Source organism: Triticum dicoccoides, chromosome 1B (genome assembly GCF_002162155.2).
Source record: "Triticum dicoccoides isolate Atlit2015 ecotype Zavitan chromosome 1B, WEW_v2.0, whole genome shotgun sequence".
Classification (NCBI taxonomy): Eukaryota; Viridiplantae; Streptophyta; class Magnoliopsida; order Poales; family Poaceae; genus Triticum; species Triticum dicoccoides.
In genome coordinates, this window is record NC_041381.1 from 618880687 (window position 1) to 618896814 (window position 16128).

A 16128-nucleotide genomic window follows, 5' to 3' on the forward strand; every position below is an offset into this window, starting at 1 on the left:
ATGAGGGAGTGGGCCGGCCTGGCCAGTTTGCTGGGCCAAGGCCCAGGGGAGGGGGAGGTTTTATCTTTTTATAATTTCGTTTTGTTTATCTTTTCTTTTTCTTTATTTAATCTTTTATTTTACAATTAGCGTATTTTAGTTTTATAAAAATATGAGACCAATACTAAATTAATGTTTTAGTTTAACCCTCTGCCACAAAAGTTTGGTACCCCATTAAATTAATTTGATACTTTAGAAATTATAAAAGGCATCTAATTAATTATGAATGCCACTGTTTTAATTATTTTTAAGCACTTAATCATTTTCTAAAGTCTTGGTTTCTTCACCAATATTGCCTAAGCATTATTTGGCTCACTCCGAACATTATAATTTTAATATTTTATTTTTTTATTGTTTACTTGATTTTGGATTTGAATTTGAATCGGTTTCAAACTAACGCGAGATTAGCAACAATAAACATGATGACATGGCATCATTAGCAGAGGTTACTGTAGCTTGATTATCCGGGCGTCACAATTCTCCTCCACTACAAGAAATCTCGTCCCGAGATTTAGGAGGGGAGTAAGGGGGAGAGATTGGTTACGAAATTCTAACGAGTCTTCTCGGTGTTGGTTGCTCTTCTCGAAGAGGTCAATCCAATATATTGATGCCTTCATACTTTTGCTTCAGGTCAAAATGAGGAAGTCGTCATCCTGTCTTCGGGATCTTCTTCGTACTTACGAAAAGGATATGGGGGAAGACTCGGGAAGGGCGGGCCTTACCAGGTTGACTAGCTGGTAGATAACATCGGGGAACGTTACGGAAAGTAACTCTCAAATTGAACTTAAGAAGGTACCAGGAGAAGGTTCAAGCGGGCAGGCAATCGTTTGATGCCTGAAATAGGGCGTGAAAAGGGGTTTAGAGCAACGAGAATAAGTATTGCGTTTGATACCAGAATAGGTCACTAGGAAGGTGGCTCGTGAATTACATACAAGGTCACGTGCGAGGAACAACCTTGAGAACAGGGGGTGTACAGGAGAGTCAGGTTTCGATCCCGTGGAACTGTGGGTTATGGGCCCACCATGTGTTTTTTTGGAGCAGTGACATCTTGCACGGTCATGATAGCGAGGCATGTCAGAGAGTACCATGTCAGTTATGTCGGCAACAACGTTGGTACCTAGGGCGAGGGACGAAGAGAACCATTTTCCTGCTCGTTGCAACGAGGCGGACCAATAGGCAAAGTTCTCGTCCATCGGTGGTTACCGGAATGTCATCAACAAAAGTAACAGGGTCTTACTGACAAAATTGTACACGAGGGGTTTACATAAGCAGGAAATTAATACTGCTTAGACCATAATGATCACCAGAAAGGTTAAACCAAATAATGGAAAGGAAAATATGATTATCAGATATCTCAGGGGTATATCCTTCCCAATGATAAGTAGAGCATGACATCCATGATAGGATATAATGTAGAAAACCCTTTAGGTAAGGGGAGAAAAATTTCATTACATTACCCATACAACGGTGTTCGGATAATTGAGCAAGAAACATTTAGCATTGGGATTCAAATGTTCTTGTTGAAAATCGGAGTACCACAAATATGCTTCGAGACAGTATTGACATGATCATCAAGCAAAGGTCAGGCTTTGGATACAAAGGATCCATCGAAAACAACTTATAGAATAAGTCTTACAGTTTCCTCATGGAAGAATGGATAACCTTGTTAAAAAGGAAACTATAACACTCGGTCCTCCGGTCAGGTGTGCTAGGCATGACATCACCTTACTGGGTTATATAAAGATCAATGCTATGACTCTTGGAAAATGTTCCAACCATCATATTTGACAAGCTTCAAATCTGAATGGTGTCTGGACACCTTAAACTCAGGATGCCTGAGAAGAAGAGGTGCAACACAATTGACGAGATGCCATTATATGATTCTCGGGAAATGAACTATGGAAGCGAGTTCCGAACAGGGGTTCACCATTAAATCAAGGAGAGGTGAGGAGGTGACTAATTGACTCAGCGACAATCCATCAAGGTTAACAAAAGATGGATTTCCACAATTATGTGAACAAGGAGATAACATTTGTCAGATCAAATGGAAAAATGATGTATGCTCGAGAAAAACATGCACAATTAAACATTGGTTGAAAGGTGCACCCGAAATATGGGTTGGGTTGCACGACCAACGTCGGAATGGTGATTCAATAATCAATAGTCTAAGAATGAATGGCCGACCATTAACTTCAAAGCAATAGGGTTGCTAGAAGGGCAGAATCCAAACAGCACCGCTCACTTGTTGGTACCCCGGTTGGAACCAACACGAGGACCCAAGAAAGAATGGTGATGGTGAGAAGTATCACCATACCAAGAATTCTTAAGCGGTGGTGAAATTCTCACAACATTGATGACATAAGAGATGTTAATGTTCCAAGGTAAGGGAGAACAATTGCTAGATAGCAAGGAACTCAAGGTATAACATCAAACACGAACAAGCTTGTGTTGGTGGGAAGGCAATAAAGTGGTCGATGATAACGCAGATCATCGAGGGCAAGGATAGTATTTCTCATCATGAACTCAATTGATATCCTGGAAGAGCTCATAAGGTTGATGATGATCACGACACACTTTGTCGAGAGATTTCAAGATGAAATCGATCAGCGATGACATCAATTCAAATGAATGGTGAAGCGAAAGGTTATTGGAACCAAGGGTACGACACAAACTTGGAATCAAGTTTGCTGTTCAAGGAGAATTGATAGGACGAGGAAGATCGACGTAAGCTTAGCTCATCATCGAAAGTTGTGCTCCGAGATTACCAACATTATTTTAAATTTCAAGAATATTCCTTATAACCGTGTGAACGCTTATATATTCCTCATGCATATATATTTTTAAAATGCGCGAACACATTTTTTGAACCGCGTGAACATTTTTGGAGCAACAACAATAGGGAAAACCTCTACTATAACTCTTTTTCATTAAGGTTGGCGGAACATGTACAAATGGCTACATATTAGGTATAGTATGTTACAAATGGTTCACAAACAATCTAACTAAGATTGCACCCCTTCCTTTAAGCTAGGCTTGGCCTTGATGATGATTGTATCAAAGTGAGATTTGACGCGTGATATGCAATATTCCATGTTTTTGACCTTGTTGTAATAAATAACACTTTGTTGTCCTTACAAATACTAAAACAACCATCAATCACACATTCTTTGAAATATTGAATTGATTATCTCCTCTCCCTGCCGTGATAATTGAAAGGCATAGCTCTTTTTTACAACCATGAATGTAAGCCAGAAACACAACTCATTCATCAGATATATTAATTCGGACCAAAGAGGACTTGTCGTAGTTAACTTTCAAACTAGGAAATTATCAAGAAAAAAAATTTGAAGAACATTCATCAGGTTTTATAGTTACTCTAGTTTTGTAGGCATGATAATAAGTGTATCATTTGCATATTGGATAATTGGATATCTCATAGTATGCAGATTGTCAATAAGAAAACTCAGATGTTCATTGTGGCATGATTCATTAACCAAAATATGTTAAAGTTCGACCACAAGAATGTAAATAGGAGGTGAGAGAGGGTCTCCCTGTCTCACGCTCTTTTATAGTTATTTTTAGTTGGTATTTTTTGTAAGGCACATGAAGGAGATAAATAACTACCTTGTACAACTTATCCATCTTTTCCCACCTGCTCTGACCTCTACCAGGTATCCCTCTCGAAGCCATTCTTGTGCATTATGGATATCATGATAGAATGACACATAGATAATGGATATAATAAAAATATAATGGCCTCTTAATATTAATAAAACATACATGAGGCGTGCTACAAGCAACACGATCATCATACCCGATGTAGTGTTTCTCCATCTCAGAGAAAAGGTAGTCCATGACCTCTTCCTTCATCCCGAACTTGACCCCCGTTACTGTGGATATGAAATACTAAAAGGAAACAAAAGTAATGGGAAAAAGTATCACATATCTCTACTATACAAAGTAGCGAAATCTAGAAAAAGCATAGAAACATGTATAAAGAATGAACATGTGTTGGATCTACCTAGCATGTATTTGTTCATATGTTTAGTAGTACACATCATACGTAGAAGAGGGCTCCATTATCAGCATGTCTGATCTCCATGATCCAGCCATCTAGAAGCCAATCTGGTGGCTCCTCCATGCCATCTTCCACCTTCTCCTTAACATCCTCCACTAGGGTCACTTCCTCGCCATATGAGATTGAGTCTTCCATTCCTAAAACTCTCATACTCACGCCCTTCTCTTTAAAACCCTCGTCTTTATTTTCTCAGATCTAAACGGGCATGAGAACAAGAATGTTGGACAATCTGGGGGCTGGCCAGATATCTAATCTATTTAGGGCAGGAACTTTGCCGCCGTCGGCGCAACTTGATTAGGGCTAGAGAGCACACCAATCACCCACAGTTGCTCAATTTGCTGCCTTTTATAGACCGTTCTTATTTCTGTCCTTTACTTGGGCCAGCGACAATGCTAGATGGGCTAACTGGGCATGAACCTGTGTTAAACATATCTAACAACGTCTATCTTTGCATATGTTTTGCTAGTATACATCATATGTTGTAGATGGCGCCATCATAATCATGTTTGAACTCCATGATCCAATCATCCAGGAGCCAATCCAGTGGTTCCTCTGCACCATCTTCCACCTTCTCCTTGACATCCTATGGTAGTTTCACTTCTTGACCATATGAGATCACATCTTCCATTCTAGCAACTCCGAAAACTCCCCGGCTTTCTTTTCTACCCCTCTTGTTGTTTTATTGGAACTAAAATAGCATGATATTGGGATTGTTGGTCCACGAGAGAAGGGTGGCTAGATAAGAAACCCGTGTGCAGGATCATTGTTGGTGCGAGCTAGCATTCTCCAATGTGAACCATGTGATAAACATTTGGTGACAAGTTCCGACAGATACTATAAACAACTCATTAAACGTGGTGACCTTAGTAACCTAATTTTGCATGTAGGGTAAAGTATTACTATTTATTTGTGAGTAAAGTATTATTGTTCATTTGGGAGCTTGTAAAAATATGAACATTGTGGAGAAGAAATACAAGTTTCAAAACATTAAGAGAAAAACAAACCGGCCTCTCCTTAGTAAAACTAATAGATTTGCGTCACGTGTTAACTAATGAGAGGGAGCATATACATGTTTGTCACAAATCAGATAGAGTATAGACTTGTATTCATAGTTTTATTAGTGAAGTGTACTCTCTATTATTGAGTATGTTCATTAGTTAAAAAAATAAGTGTTTGTATGTATGTTGATATTGTATTAATTATTAATTGTTGTGGCCACAAGATAACAAACTTTTTACATCTCATGAAATTTTTTCTTAAAAATTCCTGAATTTTTTGTGAACATTGAAAAAAATGTCATTAACACTTTTTAAACCTATGAACATTTTTTCGAATGGTACCAACAATATTTTGAATTTCAAGAATATTTCTTATAACTCTATGAATGCTTTTTTAAACCTTATGCCTTTTTTTAAATGCGCGAACACGTTTTTTGAACGGTGTGAACTTTGTTTGAGCAACAACAATTGGGAAACCCCTACAATAACTCTTTTTCATTAAGGTTGGTGGAACATGTAAAAATGGCTATATATTAGGTATAGTATGTTACAAATGGTTCACAAATAGTCTAACTAAGATTATACCCCTTCCTTTAAGCTAGGCTTGGCCTTCTTGTTGATTGTATCAAAGTGAGATTTGAAGCATGATATGCAATATTCCAAGTTTTGACCTTGTTGTAATAAATAACACTTTCCCATGCTTACAAATACTCGAACAACCATCAATTGTGCATCTTTGAAACATTGAATTGAGAACCTCCTCTCCCTTCCATGAGCATCTATACAACATCATAGTCAGTGTTCCAGTAAAACTAAGAGAAACACAATTACACAAAAAAATTGAAGAAGATATTTATAAGATGATCATTCGGCTCATCATCACAACAAAACTCAATTATTGTTTTCAATGTGGAAGTTCTTTCTTACCAGGAGATCTCTAGCATTTTACCCGTCGTGTAACATCATCCAAAAGAAGAGATTTCTCTTGAGGAAGACCGCATGATTTCTATATCCACTAGGAAGTCATTGTAGCATCAAGGGGATTTCAAATAAGTTCATATTATTTTATTGGAATATTTATTGCTATGCCACTAGACTGCGAAGTCTCTTTGTTGTTGTTGCAATTAGGCCATTTAAATGCTTCAACATTATTATGCTTTATTGGACAATATCGGATGACATTGGTACATGAAACATATTATAGAAGTCATCAAAAACATAGTTGTTTGAAGTGGAAACAATGATGTTTATGTCTTTGGCACATGACAACAACTGTGGGAATCTTGCCTAAAGATTCTCATCATTCCACCTATCAAACTAGAGCTTTACTGTGTTTCTACAAGCAGGTTTACAAATGCTCATGTTCTGAAATCCTCCAATATAGAACAACAACCTCTCCAACAGAAAGAGCCAACTCTATTGGGATAGCTAGTCACCTCAACATCACTACAATATGTATTTCAAATAAATTGAGCCCAAGGTATATCATGTTGTTTGGAAAACTTGTATAAGAATTAAATGAGCAGAGCTCTATTTTGTGCTCTAAGATCAAGAACACCTATGCCACCCGTTTTTTTAAGAAGGCATACATTTTCCCGATTTGATCAGCCAGAGAAGTTCCGTGCTTTTTAATTCCTTTCCATACCAAAGAAAAATTCTAGCAATCTTTTTGAAAGTGGTCTAGAGTTGTAAAAGGTACTCTAACATGAAACATGGAAAAGATGGGGAGCGCATAAATTGCTAGAAGCATCAACCTACCAAAGTATGGCATCATTAAAGGAATCCCAGATAGTCTTTTGTCATGTCTGGACACCGTAGGCATCCGATCATCCACTTTAGGTCTAGTAGAACCCATAGGAGCCCAAGATAATCGAAAGGCATAGCTCTTTTTTACAACCATGAATGTTAGCCAGAAACACAGCTCTTTCATCAGATATATTCAGTCGGACCAAAGAGGACATGTTGTAATTAACTTTCAAACTAGTAAGTTATGAAAAAAAATTGTAGAACATTCATTAGGTTTGATAGTTGCTCTGTTTATGTAGGCATGATAATAAGTGTATCTTGGATATTGCATAATATGATATCTCATAGTATACAGATTTTAAATAGGAAAACTCAGATGTTCATTGTGCAATGATTCATTAACCATGATCTACAGAAGTTCGACCACAAGAATGTAAATAGGAGGTGAGAGAGGGGCTCCCCGTGTCACCCTCTTTTATAGTATTTTAGTTAGTATTTTTTGTAATGCGCGCGAGGGAGACAAAAAACTACCTTGTACATCTTATCCATCTTTTCTCCCCCTGCTCTGACCTCTACCAGCCACGCCTCTCGAATCCATTCTTGTGCCTTATGTAGATCATGATAGAATGACACATATATAATGGATATAATAAAACATATAATGGCCTCTTCATATTAAGAAAACAAACATGAGGCATGCTACAAGCAACACGATCATTAGATCCGATATAGAGGTCCACCATCTCAAAGAAAAGGTAGTCCGTGACCCCTTCCTTCATCTTGAACTTGACCCCCGTTATTGGAGATATGAAATACTAAAAGTAAACAAAAGTAATGTTAAAAGGAATCACATATCTCTAGTATACAAAGCAGTGAAATATAGAAAAAGCATAGAAACATTTATAAAGAATGAACATGTGTTGGATCTACCTAACATGTATTTGTCCATATGTTTAGTAGTACATATCATACCTAGAAGAGGGCGCCATTAGCACCATGTATGATATCCATGATCCAGCCATCTAAAAACCAATCTAGTGGCTTCTCCATGCCATGTTCCACCTTCTCCTTAACATCCTCCACTAGCGTCACTTCCTCGCCATATGAGATCGAGTCTTCCATTCCTAAAACACTCATACTCGCGCCCTTCTCTTTCAAACCCTCATCTTTTTTTATCTCAGATCAAAAAGAGCATGAAAATGAGAATGTTGGCAAATCTGGTGGGTGGCTAGATATCTAATCTATTCAGGGTAGGAACTTCGCCGCCACTGACGCGACTCGGATAGGGCTAGAGAGCACACCAATCACCCACAATTGCTCTATTTGTTGCCTTTTATAGATTGGTCTTATTTCCCTCCTTGGCTTGGGTCGGCGGCTATGCTAGATAGGCTCACTGGGCTAGTTAACCATGATAGTCCAAAAAGCCACAAGAATAACTACCCGTAGGAAGCCACAGGGATGGGCGTGGTCAAGGTAATTATGTCGTTATCCAACGGACAGAGACGACAATGACATGTGATGTGACAGCTAAAAAGGCTAAATGCTTGAGCAAGCTAGGAGAGTGCCCAGTTTCACTGTTCTATATTATTTTCTTAGGGATACCATATAAGTTCACTGTCGGTGTACTAGAGTAGGGGTACCCTAGTGCCCCGAACTTGTGCACGGGTAGCTGCAGCGCCCCGCGGCAAGGGCTTGCCGGGTGACCGCCAAGATACTCCGTGGCTCCTTTGGAGCCATTCAAGAACAAAGTACTCAAGTAAAGAAGACAAGGCCCCGACAAGAGGAGCTTGCCGGGAAGGCCAACCGAGGCATCTCAAGGAACTTGCCGCGATGCACCACACGTCCCGGCAAGGCCCGGTGAGTGACAAGCTTTCGGGCGCGACAAGACCACGACCGCGGCAAGACGCTTGCCGCGGCAAGCGGCCACTCTGTGCCCATGCTCCAGCGCATCCATCAATGTGTCGCCCTGGGGGCCTTTCCAGGCACGCGTGGCGGAAGGCTGTGCAGCCAGCGGTAAGAGGTGGCATGCGATGCTGACAAGATCGCCATCGTGGCAGACGGTGGCGCCCCTGACGGTCCTTTTCTACACTGTTTGGGCGACACAGACGGGCATTTAATGCCCTTGTCCCCTGTCGTCAGGGTTAGGTAGAGTACATTGTACAGGTAGCTATACCAACCGCAACTCTTTTTACATTTTTACCCTTCTCTGCGTTGCCACCTGTCGGTGACCCCTTGAGCATAGAAAAGGAGGCCCATGCGCAACGTAGAGGGGGGTTCGGATCATTTCAAAGCCAGAATAACACCTAGCTCTCTGGAGCAAGAACACAATACAATCAAACAAGCAGCAGTAGGAGTATTATCTCTCCGGAGAGCTCCGAAGCTGGGTAAACTGCTCGTGTGCTTCGCCTCGATCTGCTCTTCGTGCGACCTCCGCCCCCCGCCGAACCGAAAGGGGCTCAGTCCGCCGGTCCCATAGGTGTTCGTGGATCAGTTTCCCCGACATCTTTGGCGCGTCAGGTAGGGGGCGTCGAGATCGTGTGAACCTGATCTGGCGTTCACCCGAGCTAGATCTTCATTTTCTTCATCGACATGCCACCGAAGAAGAAGGCTTCGGAGGCAGCTGCTCTGTCCCCGTCGATCTCACCGCCACCGGAACAAACGGGTGGTGGGGTTGACGCTGGTAGAAGAACAGACATCGACGAGGAAGCTCACGGTGCTGCCAGGTCCAAGGACAAGGCTGCACAAACCTCGGTGTCCGTACTTCCGCCGCGCCTCTCTCAGGAGGCGCAGGACCGACAGCGCCATGGTATTCGCAGTACCATACGTTTGTTGGACCAAGATCAAGCTGGTGGGTCTCAGGGCGCTCAAGACCAGCATGCACGTCAGCGCGCCGGCACGAGCGAGACACGGTCGCCTAGACGGGGTACTGCTCCTTCTAACATAGTTAGAAGTCCGAGCATGTCCCGCTCCTCGCAACGTTCGCCACTGCCGCCCACCACTCCAGCGGAAGCTTTGGCGCGAGCTCAACTGCTCCTGGATTATCCTCCGACGTCGGACAAGATCGACGAATGGAGGGCCACCATTCAGAGCCTCATCGGCTACGCCAATGGCGACACTCCGCGGCAGCCGAATACATCGCTGCCGCGGCAGGACTGCCAGGCACGAGCCGGTGGCGACGAAACTGGTGGGGGTGCAACCACCGTGCACTCTCCACCCCGAAGGCCAAGATCGCCGACTCGCCGGATCCACCTCGACAGCGACTCCACCGCATCGTCGGATCCACGAGCTCATCGCGATCAACGCCAAGTTCTTCACGATCGATAGCAAGAAGACGCTCGAACTCGCATCGAGCGACGAAGAGAAGCGCGGCGTCAATTCGACCAGCATGCTGGGCCTTCTGTCGACATGCATGCGCCAGGGGAACCAAGCGACTTGCCGTATGCGGTAGGCTGCCCTGCGTTCACTCGTGAGCTGCGGCAAGTCCAGTGGCCCAGTAGGAAAAATTTCAAGCCAGATGTACCGGAGAAGTACGACGGCAAGACGCACCCGTCGGAGTTCCTCAACATCTACACCATCGCGGTGCAGGCTGCCGGGGGGCGAGACGACAAGATCCTTGCCAACTACTTCCCGCTGGTACTCAAACCCAACGTCCGATCATGGCTCATGCACTTGCCGGACAACTCCATATCCTCTTGGGCCAATCTATGCCATCAGTTTGTTGGCGCCTTCACAGGCGGCCACAAGCCTCATGGCCAAGAGAGTGACCTTCATCTGCTCGCCCAGAAGGAAGGAGAGCCCCTGCGCAAGTACATTCAAAGATTCAGCAACGTACAGCACAACATCCCAGATATCCACCCTGCCGTGGTAATCAGCGCGTTCCATCAGAACATGCAGAACCGCAGGATGCGGGAGGAGATGGCGATGTGCAAGATCAGAGACGTCAGTGAGCTATATGCCCTAGCCGACAAGTGTGCACGTGCTGAGGAAGGGAGGAGACTCCCCGGAGAGAGTATAGGAGCAGGAGGATCTGACAGTGAGGATAATGCCCCGGCAAGGAAAAACCGGCGGCGGAATAACAGAAAGAAGAAAGGCAAAGAGGTGCTAGTTGTCGAGCAGTCCGGCAACGGAGGTGGCGCCAAGAAAGCCAAAGCTGGTGGCTCCGGCAAGGAGATTGCCGCAGAGGCTGTGGCGGTCGCCGACAAGCAGGACAACACCAACAAGCAGTACTACAAGATCCACCGCACCAAGGGCCATGACCTCCAGAGCTGCAAGAAAGTCGAGCAGCTTGTCGAGCAGCAAAAGGCTGAATACGAGCGGCGCGACAAGGAGAAGGCCCAGGAAGGTGCTGGAGGATCCGGCAGAAACGTCCCGGCCGGGGAGGACGCCGCGGCAAGGCCAAGCAGCGGCAAGGAGATAGACCTCCCCGCGGCCGCGACAAGGATGAAGATGACGACGACGACGAAGACATGGATGATGACGAGACCGATGAGCAGGAGTTCCAGAAAGCCACAGAGGTCTTGTGCGTTGACGGCGGTGCTTCTCTGCATACTTCACACCGCCAGCTCAAACAATGGGTGCGGGAAGTCAATGCGGTAGAACCACCCGTCAAGTCACGCAGGCCTCTGAAATGGTCCAGCACGCCTATCATCTTTGATATTGAGGACCACCCAGATCGCATAACTGCGGTCGGGTGCTTGCCGATGTTGGTTTCACCAACTATCCGCAACCTCAAGGTCACTAAGATGCTAGTTGACGGCGGGGCCGGCTTGAACCTGATCTCCTCCGCGGTGCTCCAAAAACTCCAGATCCCTGACAGTGAGCTCGAAGAGACCGGCACATTTCAAGGAATCAATCTGGAAAGGAGCAAGCCGAAGGGAAAGATCACGTTGCCGGTAACATTTGGCAGCGCGCTGAACTTTAGGACTGAGAGGGTCACTTTTGACGTTGCTGACTTCCCATTGCCTTACAATGGAATACTCGGCCGTCCAGCACTCGCCAAATTCATGGCAGCCTCTCACTATGCATACAACATACTGAAGATGCCAGGCCCGATAAGCGTCATCTCTGTCCCTGGCGACAAGAAGGATGCTCTTATCTGCACCGACAAGATCTACCGGGAGGCAGCAGCCGCAACACATAGTAAATCACTTGCCGCTGAAGCTCCCGGGGGGAAGAAGAAGACCAAGTCCGGCAAGAGTTCTGATGCCCACTCCGGCGAACGCACCTCTTTGGAGTGCTGCGCTACTGTCGAGGACGCACCATCGAGCTCCACCGGCAAGTGTAAGAAGGCAATAGTAGATCCACCAGAGACTAAGAAGGTGTCCGCCAAGGAGGACGACACTGGTGGTACTTTCACCATCAGTGCCACTCTCGATCCCAAATAGGAAGGCGCGCTCGTTGCTTTCCTGCGGGCGAATGTCGACGTGTTTGCATGGCAACCGACTGACATCCCCGGTGTTCCCAGGAAAGTAATCGAGCACCATCTTGCCGTCTGTCCTCATGCGCGGCCCGTCAAGCAGAAAGTCAGGAAACAAGCGGTGGAGCGCCAAGAATTCATTGCAAAAGAAATCAAGAAGTTGGAAGCAGCAGGCCTTGTCAGAGGAGTGCTCCATCCTACGTGGTTGGCCAATCCTGTTGTCGTACGCAAAGCCGACGGGAAATGGAGGCTTTGTATCGATTTTACCGATGTCAATAAAGCTTGTCCCAAAGACCCATTTCCCTTGCCGCACATTGACCAGATTGTTGACTCCACGGCCGGATGTGACTTGCTTTCATTTCTTGATGCATACTCAGGATACCATCAGATCTTCATGGCAGAAGAGGATGAGGAAAAAACCGCATTCATCACCCCGTGTGGCACATACTGTTTCGTATGGATGCCTTTCGGTTTAAAGAATGCTGGTTCAACATTTGCAAGGGTAGTCCATCACGCTTTTGAGCCGCAAATGCACCGAAATGTGGAAGCCTACATGGATGACATAGTGGTCAAGAGCAAAAATAGGACGACCCTGATTCAAGATTTAGATGAAACATTTGCAAATCCGCGCAAGATCAACCCCAAACTGAACCCCGAGAAGTGTGTGTTTGGAGTCCCCTCCGGCAAGCTTCTCGGGTTCTTTGTGTCTTAGCAGGGAATTGAAGCCAATCCTGACAAGATCAAGGCCATTGAGCAGATTGAAGCACCAAAGCGCGTCAAAGATGTACGAAGACTTGCCGGTTGCGTGGCTGCTCTCAGCAGGTTTATCTCTAGATCTGCTGAGCGCGCCCTGCTGTTTTTCAAAATATTGAAAAAGGCAGGTCTAATGAAATGGACTCCGGAAGCGGAGGCTGCACTGCAGGACTTGAAGAGATACCTGTCCTCCACTCCAACACTTGTCGCACCTAGGCCACAAGAGAAGTTGCTGCTATATATAGCGGCAACCAATCAGGTGGTTAGTGCTGCGTTAGTGGCGGAGAGGGAGGCGGATGACAAGCCAGCAACCACGGCGGATGCATCCAGCGACAAGCAGGGGGCTTCACTGGCAAGCTCTGGCCCGGCAAGCTCTGGTCCGGCAAGCCCTGGTCCGGTAGGTTCTTTCTCGGCAAGCTCTGGTCCCGAGAAAGATGGATCTGCGCAGACGCATAAGGAGATGCAGAAGAAAATGGTGCAGCGCCCAGTTTACTTTGTCAGTTCCCTTCTGCAGGGGGCTAGGTCAAGGTACTCTGGCAAGCAGAAATTGCTTTTCGGCCTTCTCATGGCCTCGAGAAAGCTGCGCCATTACTTCCAAGCACATGAGATCACAGTTGTCACTCGTTTTCCGCTGAAGAGGATACTGCAAAATCCAGAGGCAACTGGCAGGATTGTCGAGTGGGCACTGGAACTGTCAAGCTTTGGCCTCAAGTTTGAGAGCACTTCAACTATCCAAAGCAGAGCATTGGCGGAGTTCATAGCAGAATGGACACCAACACCAGATGAAGAAATTCCAGAGACGAGCGTCCCCGTCAAGGAGGCAAGTAAAGAGTGGCTGATGTACTTTGATGGTGCCTTCTCGCTGCAAGGTGTCGGTGCGGGCGTGCTACTTGTCGCACCCACCGGAGAGCACCTCAAGTATGTGGTCCAGATGCACTTTCCCAAGGAGCAAGCAATGAACAATACTGCAGAGTACGAAGGCTTGCTTGCCGGTCTCAGGATTGCGGCAGACCTTGGGATCAAGAAGCTCGTTGTCAGGGGTGACTCACAGCTTGTCGTCCGCCAAGTGAACAAGAATTATCAGAGTCCGTTGATGGAAGATTATGTTGATGAAGTAAGAAAGCTAGAAGAGCACTTTGACGGCCTACAGATGGAACATGTTCCAAGAGCTCAGAATGACATTGCTGATGGCCTGTCAAAGTGCGCCACACTTAAGTTACCTGTGGAACCAGGGATCTTTGTGCTCAAGCTGACTCAACCATCCGTGACACCATCAACTGGACAGAGCAAGAAGAGAAAGTTGATTTCTGGTGACTATTTTCCGGCAGAGCTTCCCAAAGCCGCCGCCAAGAAAGTCCCCAAGATCAACACCAAGAGTGCTGAGGAGCAGTCTGCTCCGGCAAACCTTAGGGTTTGTTCCGTCGAAGCAGACGCTCCCGACAAGCTTTGCTCCGGCAAGCTTGCCGCGGAACATCAATCTCCGGCCGAGCCACAGGTTCCTGCCATAGAAGCGGATGTTCCCACAGTAGCAGATGTGCCTTTAGTCCTTGTTGTCGAGCCGCAAACTCCAGCATGGGCACAACAGATCGTCCATTTCCTTCAGACAGGAGAACTTCCCGAAGAGCAAGAAGAAGCGGAAAAAGTAGCCCGACAGTCGAGTATGTACCAGTTTGTCGACAACATACTGTACAGAAGAAGACTCAACGGTGTGAAATTGAAGTGTATTTGCCAGGAAGACGGACAGAAGCTGTTGGCAGAGATACATGGAGGCATATGTGGTCACCACATTGGCGCAAGAGCACTTGCCGGCAAAGCTTTCCGGCAAGGTTACTTTTGGCCGACAGCCCTCCAGGATGCAACTGCACAAGTAACCAAGTGTGAAGCGTGCCAGTTCCATTCCAAGCAGATACACCAGCCAGCTCAAGCTCTCCAGACGATCCCTTTATGCTGGCCATTTTCGGTCTGGGGGCTCGATATCCTCGGCCCCTTCCCCCGAGCTGTCGGGGGCTTTGAGTACTTGTACGTTGCCATCGACAAGTTCACAAAGTGGCCGGAAGTGGAACCAGTGAGAAAGGTGACAGCACAGTCAGCAGTCAAGTTCTTCAGGTCGATTGTTTGCCGTTTCGGGATCCCTAACAGGATCATCACCGACAAAGACACACAATTCACGAGCCGCACCTTCATGCAGTACGTCCAAGATCTTGGCGCCAAGGTCTGCTTTGCTTATGTTGCTCATCCGAGAAGCAACGGTCAAGCGGAGAGGGCAAATGCTGAAGTGCTGCGTGGGCTCAAGACCAGGACTTTCGACAGGCTGCACAGGTGCGGAAGAAACTGGATCGAGGAGCTGCCAGTGGTTCTTTGGTCGATCAGGATGACGCCAAATAGAGCCACTGGACAGACGCCTTTTGCTCTAGTCTATGGAGCAGAGACAGTTCTCCCCACGGAACTCGTATACGGGTCACCTCGAGTGCTCGCTTATGATGAGCTTGAGCAAGAGCAGCTGCGACAAGATGACGCGCTGCTCCTTGAGGAGGACCGTCTTTAGGCTGCTGTACGAGCTGCTCGATACCAGCAAGCTTTGCGCCGCTACCATAGCCGCAAAGTTAATGCCAGAAGCTTCGAGGAAGGCGACCTTGTTCTTCGGCGAGTTCAGTCCGCCAAGAATTCCAACAAGTTGACGCCGAAGTGGGAAGGCCCTTACCGGGTGAAACGAGTCACTAGGCCTGGCGCTGTCCGCCTTGAGACCGAAGATGGCATTCCGGTGAGCAACTCCTGGAACATTGAGCATCTTCGTAAGTTTTACCCGTAGGGCGCGGTTGCCGGAACCTGTTCCGGCAACCACCTTTTGTACAAGTCTTGCCGATGTTGCATGTAATCCTTTGTACAAAGCCGGGCGCAGATCCCGTGCATAAGTAAAGCTCATGTGCTCCACACATCTTGTCAATTTCATGCTTTCTACTTTATATTTGCATGCTTTATCTGACACTTCGTGCAGCACCTACCCCCGGTAAGCAATAACGATCCGAAAGGCCCCATATGTTTATTTTCTCTTCTTTCTTTTTCCCAAAACAAAGGAAAGAAAGGTTCCCTCATGCACA